The sequence below is a fragment of the Mytilus galloprovincialis genome, chromosome 3, assembly GCF_965363235.1.
Source record: "Mytilus galloprovincialis chromosome 3, xbMytGall1.hap1.1, whole genome shotgun sequence".
NCBI classification, from domain to species: domain Eukaryota; kingdom Metazoa; phylum Mollusca; class Bivalvia; order Mytilida; family Mytilidae; genus Mytilus; species Mytilus galloprovincialis.
In genome coordinates this window covers 107,405,598-107,415,557 of record NC_134840.1, presented here as the reverse complement: position 1 = coordinate 107,415,557, position 9,960 = coordinate 107,405,598, and positions in this window count along the sequence as shown.

Here is a 9,960-nt window from a genome sequence, read left to right as displayed (position 1 = left end):
AAGCAGGCTCCAAAACAGTAATTTGGTATATAGTTCCAACAATTCACATTATAATGAACAGACAAACTAGTTTCATGTTGATGTCACCACTTCTTAATGGGAAACTATCTTAGCCGAAAACTGAAAACGGGACTAGGAACGTATGGAAAAACGGAAAATATCATAGTGCATAAAACATAATGGCCCCTACAACCATAGGCCAGTAAACCAAAATAAAGGTTTTCATAAACTAGACATTACATTGTTGAAAAATCGCAAAAAAATAGCTTTTCAAATGAAAGCATTGCTTGAATACGATCTTGAATAAGTGAATACTAATTGCAGCAGAGAAAACAATAACAATCAAGGAGGAAACGGTTTTAAAAAAAGAAATATATCAATCATAAGTCGTTGTTTAGTATAACTTTAGTATATGAACGCCAAGATAAAAAAAAAAAAGAAAAGTCAATGAATACAGTACCAAAAAGTATTTAATAACACTCTTTCCTTCAGTGGTACTTTAGTATGAATTTTCATATCTTTTACTTGATTTGTATATATATATATTTAGAGTAGGAACATTTATATATCATGGTATATTAAAAATATACTTATTTTTAGTATGATATTTAGTAATTTCTTTTTTTGGTAAATGCTATCAATAATTTATAAAGTTAATGGTGAATTATATTGCAGTGTGTGAAATCATTAATTTTTGTATTTATTATGTCATTAGTGCTTGAAAGGCACAAGAAAGAGGATGCTAGTCCTAATTAAATCAGAACAATTTGTGTAACACTAACATCTATATTAACCAAACTAGTTAATACAGAAACGTAACTTTTGAAGTTGTACATATGCATATTTTCAGTATAATATTGTTTTTATAATAATTATACGACCGCAAAAATTGAAATTTTTTTTTGGTCGTATATTGGTATCACGTTGGCGTCAGCGTCGTCGTCGTCGTCCGAATACTTTTGGTTTTCGCACTGTAACTTTAGTTTAAGTAAATAAAATATATGAGTTTAAACACAAGGTTTATGACCACAAAAGGAAGTTGGGATTGATTATGGGAGTTTTTGTCCTAACAGTTTAGGAATAAGGGGCCAAAAAGGGCCGAAATAAGCATTTTCTTGGTTTTCGCACTATAACTTTAGTTTAAGTAAAAAGAAATCTACAATATTTTGACACACGGTTTATGACCACAAAAGGAAGGTTGGGATTGATTTTGGAAGTTTTGGTTTCAACAGTTTAGGAATTAGGGGCCAAAAAAGGGCCAAAATAAGCATTATTCTTGGTTTTCGCACAATAACTTTAGTATAAGTAAATAGAAATCTATGAAATTTAAACACAAGGTTTTTGACCATAAAAGGAAGCTTGGGATTGATTTTGGGAGTTTTGGTCCCAACAGTTTAGGAAAAAGGGGCCCAAAGGGTCCAAATTAAACTTTGTTTGATTTCATCAAAAATTGAATAATTGGGGTTCTTTGATTTGCCGAATCTAACTGTGTATCTAGATTCTTATTTTTTGGTCCCATTTTCAAATTGGTCTACATTAAGTCCAAAGGGTCCAAAATTAAACTTAGTTTGATTTTAACAAAAACTGAATCCTTGGTGTTCTTTGATATGCTGAATCTAAAAATATACTTAGGTTTTTTTATTATTGGCCCAGTTTTCAAGTTGGTCCAAATCGGGGTAAAATAATTAAACTTTGTTTGATTTCATTAAAAATTGAATAATTGGGGTTCTTTGATTTGCCAAATCTAACTGTGTATGTAGATTCATAATTTTTGGTCCCGTTTTCAAATTGGTCTACATTAAGGTCCAAAGGGTCCAAAATTAAACTAAGTTTGATTTTAACAAAAATTGAATTCTTGGGCTTATTTGATATGCTGAATCTAAACATGTACTTAGATTTTTTTATTATGGGCCCAGTTTTCAAGTTGGTCCAAATCAGGATCCAAAATTATTATATTAAGTATTGTGCAATAGCAAGAAATTTTCAATTGCACAATATTCATCAATAGCAAGAAATCTTCAATTGCACAGTATTGTGCAATAGCAAGAAATCTTCAATTGCACAGTATTGTGCAATAGCAAGTATTTTCAATTGCACAGTATTGCGCAACAGCAAGAAATATCTAAATGCACAACATTGCGCAATAGCAAGAACTTTTCAATTGGAGTTATCTTTCTTTGTCCAGAATAGTAGTTGAATCAACTTAAATCACTGTTTTATACAATATACAATGTATATTCACTTTTACTACCAACTGATAAATTAAAACAATCTTTACCATTCAGTGAGAACAAGCACTTTTTTTACATTTTAATATTTTATGATGTATTTAAATGAGTAGCTATTGTTGCAAACTCCATTAGAAATTTGAATAGAGATCAGTTTTGGAATAAGGGAAAGGAGCATGTGAAAAAACAATTATAGGGTTCAATCTTTCTCATTTCAGATTTCATAAATAAAAAGAAAATTTCTTCAAACCTTTTTTTTTTAGAGGATTAATATTCAACAGCATATTGATTGCTCAAAGACAAAAAAAAATTTAAGTTCATTAGACCACATTCATTCTGTGTCAGAAATCTATGCTTTGTCAACTATTTAATCACAATCCAAATTTGAGCTGAATCCAGCTTGAATGTTGTGTCCATACTTGCCCCAACTGTTCAGGGTTCAACCTCTGCGGTGGTATAAAGCTGCGCCCTGCGGAGCATCTGTTTTTTTTAATGTATTTATATATGTGTTTATTTTCATATTTGTCTTTATGATTATTTTTCTTTTTTGTAATGGACGTTATCACCATACTTAACAAATTCTTGAGACACTCAGCTATTACAATTCGAAATTTTAGACATATATAAAATTTCATCACTATTTGCTATTAAATTTTTAATGATCCTCTACGAATTTCTATCGATAAACTATCAAATTTTATTCGAAAAATCATTCTGACACCAATTAAACATCAACACTATTTGCTTCCTCATACCTACATGAAACAATCGTTTCATTTTCTTTGATTTTGAACCATCGTTTCAATTTGATTTCATATTTTCAGTCAGGAGTCAGGAGTCTCTTTTTTGTGCACTGTTTGGTTTGTATAGGTTCGTGTTTTCTATCTTTGGTATCACCGAAAAGCCATTATTAGTCTTCTGCACTAAAATTGGTACCGTATATGCTATTTTAGCACGCATATAAGCTATTGGTTATGCATTGAGCACAATTTATATCTCCGAAGACTCTAAAGGGCCAAATGAAGGGATAATTTTGTTTAACTCAATCTAAGATACCATTCTCAATGCTTGATTGAACTTTGGTGGCTTCACTTTAAATGTTCTAAAGCTTCGACCCATTTCAAATGGAAAAATTGCTGAAATTTTTTTTTCCATTCTCTAACTTTAGTTTGTCTTAACCAAATGTATTGAATCGTTTACAGAACCTTATTACCACAAAATACAGATCAAATTTAGATTTTGCTGGTTTCACTTTACTGTCCTAGAGTTATGCCCCTTTACATATAGAAAATTGCTGAATTGTTTGTTTCCGTTCTCTAACGTAAGTTTGCCTCAATCAAATGTAATGAAACTTATACACAATTTTTATTACCACAAAAATCAAGTACATATATGGCACTTTTACAGTTCTACAGTTATGTCCCTTTATAACTTAATATGATATGCAATACTAAGTATGTTTAAAAAGACTAATTCTTTAAAGATTCCAGTTTCAACATTAATGTACATGAAATACGTGTAAATCGGTGGTAATATCGTCATTAATGCAATTTATAATGTGTTTGTATTCATGAATATCATTTTCAGTGATAGAAAGTAAATTCACAAAAATATTGAACTCCGAGGAAAATTCAAAACGGAAAGTCCCTAATCAAAGGGCAAAATCAAAGGATAACACACATCAAATGAATGGACAACAACTGTCATATTCCTGACTTTGTACAGACATTTTCAAATATAGAAAATGGTGGATTGAACCTGGTTTTATAGCGCTAAACCTCTCACTTTTATGACAGTCGCATCAAATTCCTTTATCTTTACAACAATGCGTGAACAAAACAGACATAATCGGTAAAATAGTCAAAATATGGTTACAGCAGTCATCACTGTGTTACAATCTCAAGACAAACAAACATACAAAAAACACAAAAAGCATCTATCAAATTAAAAAAAACCACATTCCTTGTTTCGCGTGTTAGGGCCGCGTAAGAAAATGCAAACGTCACAAAATAGAAATTTTGTCGTTCAGTGTCTTTACAAAACTGTTATAATTTTACATGGAGAATGGTGGAGAATTATTTACAGAAATAGACCGAGATTAAAAATTAGCCAGCAGTTCTTTAGAATTTTTAAGAAGTAGTAGTATCATAATTATTGTTCTTGTTTTGCTATTATTTGGAATGATTATTCACTTAAATTTAGAAAAGATAATGTCTCTGTATTATTATAATACCTGATTCGAGTGTCATTGGCGAGTCTTATGTAAACGAAACCTGTAATTTCATTTTTTTGAATGACGCCGAGAAGTTTTAAAATGTAAATAATATCAAAATTGTGCTGTTTTTTTTATTATTCATGTTTATTCTTTATTGTATAGTCATGTTTTTTTAGTTGTTATCGTCTCTCTTTAATCTGTACATATTGTGTATAAAGATGTATCTTGCATGATTGTATTGTAAACTTGAATGAATAAGACGAGGTGTAAATACAATATTGAAGTTTTGAATTGCATCTGAAGTAACAAGTCATTTAAGGAATGACTGTAATATTTTTTCTGTCTATGAAGAAATAACATAAAAAATTTGGTGCACACTGAATAACGCACGTAGCGGGTTATTTAACAGTGTGCACCACATTTTTTATGTTATTTCGAAATAGACAGAAAAAATATTACAGTCATTTCTTATAATTTAATTCTAAATTCCATTTTAAACTGTAGAAAACCATGAAAAAACGTTGATGACGTCACGGTCACATGACTAAATTATGTCTATGGTTTGATAACAAAATAACGTAAATCAATCAGAAGACGCGTTACATCCAAAATTAAATTATAAGCTTATATCGTTGATGATTTGTTTTCACATCTTTGATTTTTAGGACTTATCTTATTTTGTTGACATTTTCATTTCTCACAATTCACATGTCAGTTTTCACAAGAACATTAATATCAAAGATAAAATTTATTCGTTCATTGTGTGATAGTTTGCGTTTTTTAAATTGAGTTAAGCCTTCCAATTGAGATTTTATAGTGTGTTTTTCTATGTTGTGATGTTATACTATTGTTTCAGAAAAGGGAGAAGGTTTGGTACCATTAAAACGTTAAATCCCGCTGCAAATGTTTGCACCTGTAATAAGTCAGAAATCTGATGTAAAGTAGTTGTCGTTTGTCTATGTAGTTCATACGTGTTTCTCGTTTATCGTTTTTATATAGATTAGACCGTTGGTTTTCCCGTTTGAATGGTTTTACATTACTAAATTTGGGGCCCTTTATAGCTTGCTGTTCGGTGTGAGCCAAGGCTCTGTGTTGAAGGCCGTACCTTGACCTATAATGATTTACTTTTATAGATTGCTATTTGGATGGAGAGTTGTCTCAATGGCACTCATACCACATCTTTCTATATCTATATGTTGTACGTTCTGGAACAAAACCCACGATAACTTTATTGTATGCGGTAATGAGACAGCAATCTATCGACACAAAAAGTAAGTAACAAAATGCTTTATGAACTATTTAAATAAGTCAATTATCACGACAAAAATGTGATTTATTTTAAAAGAAACCACCAAAGATCCGTAATTATCACCAAATTCGCCATATAAGAGAGACTTTCATTTTCAATCTGTTTGTGGTTTATATTTTTTTGGCTTTATTGTTATATACTTTTATAACATGCATTTTCATATTTATGTTTGGTTCTTTGGTATTTTGTTTCCAGTTTTTATGCCTCAGTATGATGTTGACATTATCATAAAAGAAAATCTGTCAAGATTTTTAATTAAATTGTATATAGCAAAATTTTGTTATTGTGTGATTGTATTTGCCATTGTTATGTTAAAGTCTGAAAATATAAAAAAAGAAGATGTGGTATGATTGCCAATGTGCCAACTCTCCACAAGAGACCAAAATGACACAGAAATTAACAACTATAGGTCACCGTACGGCCTTCAACAATGAGCAAAGCCCATACTGCATAGTCAGCTATAAAAAGCCCCGAAATGACAATGTAAAACAATTCAAACAAGAAAACTAACGGCTTTATCTATGTACAAAAAAATGAACGAAAAACAAATATGTAGCACATAAACAAACGACCACCACTGAATTACAGGTTTCTGACTTTGAACAGGCACATACATACACAATGTGGCGGGGTTAAACGTGTTAGCGGGATCCAACCCCCCCCCCTAATATGTGACAGTGGTTTAACACTGCAACATAAGAACAAACTATAAAAATCAGTTGAAAAAGGCTTGTAATACAACTTTTAATTAATGTTAATTATTTTTTCCAATTAAAATACTATTATGAAATGTTACTCGATCTTTCTCGTATAACAAATTTACATATTACATTTTACAGAGATAATCCATTTCTAATATTGTCCTTGTAATTATTTTTATAGGGAAATGGTATGATTGCAATCGCGATTACTATCCCCTAAAGTCTAGATGACAAATATGTAGGATGTATAAGGGCACCGTTCGGTATACAACGATGAGCAAATCCCACACCGTTGTAGTCAGCTATTAAAAGTCTCTGAAATAATAATATACGCAACAATTTAAGCAGATACAATATGCTATTTCTCCTTAGTGGTAAATATTCAAATTATTCATTGATTTGTTGTGTCGTACAGAGATGGAATAATGAAGAAGGGTCGGTAACATTATCATCTTTCTATATCCATTTTGGCGAGCCTAAGGAAAGTTGCAGAAAGCTCGACATAGGGATAGTGAATCGGAGGCGGCGGCCACGGTAGCTACGTCGGCGCGTTAGCCAATTTCTCTCTTATTTTGAGTAATGGGATAGCCATATTTAGTATGTGCGTACCTTGCGAGTTCCTCATTTCCGTCGTCAGATACTTTCCTCTTGACCTCGACCTCATACATGGATCAATGAACAAGGTTACGTTTTTGTGGTCAAGTCCATATCTCAGATACTATAAGCAATAGGTTAAGTATGTTAGGTGTATGAAGGACTTGAAGGTGTACATGTCCAGCTGACATGTGTAATCTGACCTTGATCTCATTGTCATAGCTCAGTGGTTATAATTAAATTTTTGTGTTTCGGTCTGTTTTTTATACTGTATGAAATATGTCCACTGCATTTTGTGTATGGAATGGTTGTAAGGTGTTTATGTCTAGCTTGCAGGAGTCATCTGACCTTGACCTCATTTTCATGGTTCAGTGGTCAAAGTTAAGTTTTTGAGTTTGTTTTTTTTCCAATATTATCTGCAATAGTTCAACTATATTCGGTATTGTATCGACATATGCTAAGTTTTCTAGGTTAAGTCTGTTTCTAAGAAACTGTTAGCAATAGTTCAACTATATTGAGTGTATTGAATGATTGTCAGGTATATATGTACTTCTTGTTTGGTTTATATGACCTTGACTTCATTTTCGTAGATCATGTTTAGGTTATGTGATAGTTGTAGTACTGCTTTTTATTTAGGACTATCAACATAATATCATTGATAAGTAAAGAAAGCGAGACATTTCAGCGTGTGCACTCTTGTTTTCGTTTCTATGGTTATAGTCAGTTTGATTCCACACGTCATTGTGTACGGATGTCGCGAATTTATATGTATTTTTTCATTATTTCAATATTGGACATTGTTTGGAAGAAACTGGAATATTTGCAATTGGTTTTTATATTTTCATATTGCGTTATGATGTTATCATCTATACTATTAAACGAGAAGACCTCATTTTTGGTGTCGCTTCTCTTCTTTCCACAATAAATTAATGAACACGCCTCTGTGTCCTATAGGTACAGTGCATAGTCGCATTTGTCATCCATTCATATGATTATTCAGATTGAGTTATTTTAGGAGAAAAACGAGAAAAAGGGCATCCGGGTATTGTCCCGTCATTGTACGAAATTTTAAGTCAGATTAGACTTCCGGTTTGCGTTTTTCTGTATTCTTTGAACATATACTACGAATAAAGTGTATTTTCAGAATTTTATCTGCTATCATTTTCAAGTTTACTTTCCACGGCAGTCACAGAGTTTATTAAATAGAGAGGGTCTGTATACTATATCAATGATCACCATGGATCGATTAGTAAACTTAGAATTGAAAGTAAATACGCTTTATTTATATAGTAATGAATGTTCATAATATACAGATAAGCGCTAAAATTATTCATGTGAACTTTTGATACTTTTTCTGAAATTCTCCAGTCATTAAATCTTTTACAAAATTCATTGATTACAAAAAAAAAAAAAAGAAGATGTGGTATGATTGCCATGTTGAGACAACTCTCCACAAGAGACCAAAATGACACAGAAATTAACAATTATAGGTTACCGTACGGCCTTCAACTAAGAGCAAAGCCCATACCGCATACTCAGCCTCAAAAGGCCCCGAAATGAAAATGTAAAACAATGCAAACGTGAAAACTAGCGGCCTTATTTATGTACAAAAAATGAACGAAAAACAAATATGCAACACATAAACAAACGACAAGCACTGAATTACAGGCTCCTTACTGTTCATAACATACTAAATGTATGTTCATATTGAAATTGATAGAAAACCAAAAATTGGGAACTTTGGAAATAAAGGTGAAGGGTAAACAAATACATTTTCCTGTCCCCAATAACCTATGACTTATGATACTTTTGCTGAAATTCTCCAGTCATTCTGTATTTAACAAAATTCTTCCAACAACACTTTACATACTGATACTTTAAACTACGCTCTGAATGCCCGCGATTTCGCTGGTGTGTTCTAGTTATAATATAATAACATCTCCTACGCTTTGTGTGCTTCTGTTTTTCTAAAGGAGCTATACTTCCACAAATCTTCAGTAACATAACAATACATGTGATAGTTTCATATTTACACACATAAAGTTTAAATTATGTTCGGTAAAAGTCGATTAGTCCCCCTTAAGTTCTTTAAAACGTTTTGATATTAGTACTTACGATTTTTATATAATTACTACCAAAATAAGCCAAATCCAAGATACATTCAAAAACGGTGTAAGTTCACAACATCTGACAGAATCAAACACTCGATCATATCAACAAAAGAAACGAATGGAAAACAACTGTCATAGGACGTTGATATAAGATAGAATATATTTTAACATGAACTTATCTTAAGGAGAATAAGTGTAAATCTATTTTATTTGACTTACTAAATTAGTATAACGCGACTCATGATTAGTATTACGTCAATATTTCTAAAAAGTGTTGAGACATCTCCATCATAAATGAGTATAACACTGTTTTCTCATATCTTTTAACGACATCAGAAATGATGAGTTCTAAAATAATTATTAATTATAAGTATTTTTATAGGTCGAAGCGTACGAAAATACCGTAAAATGTTTGGCTTTTCCCGTTTCCTCCCCGAGGAGTCTGTGCATTACATTTCATATTTGATAAGTTTAAAAACTACGAGCAGGGTAAATATATGTTGTTTTATAAAAATATAGAATAAAAGTTTATTTTAGCTGCTTAAATGTATATATTTTAAAGGATAACGATGGAAATTACGTTAATATACACAGTAAGTCTGTGTGCATGTGTCAAACATAGCATTGGAAAATTATAGAAAATGGCTGTAATATAAGAAAAAATCCTCACCACCAGTCATAGCCTTCAAAATTATACTATCTACTCAAATTCCAACTGGTAAACTAAAAATTTATCTACACATAACATTTGTGACATTCAGTATGTGGGAGAAATAAAAGTTAAATTGATAAATTCAATATT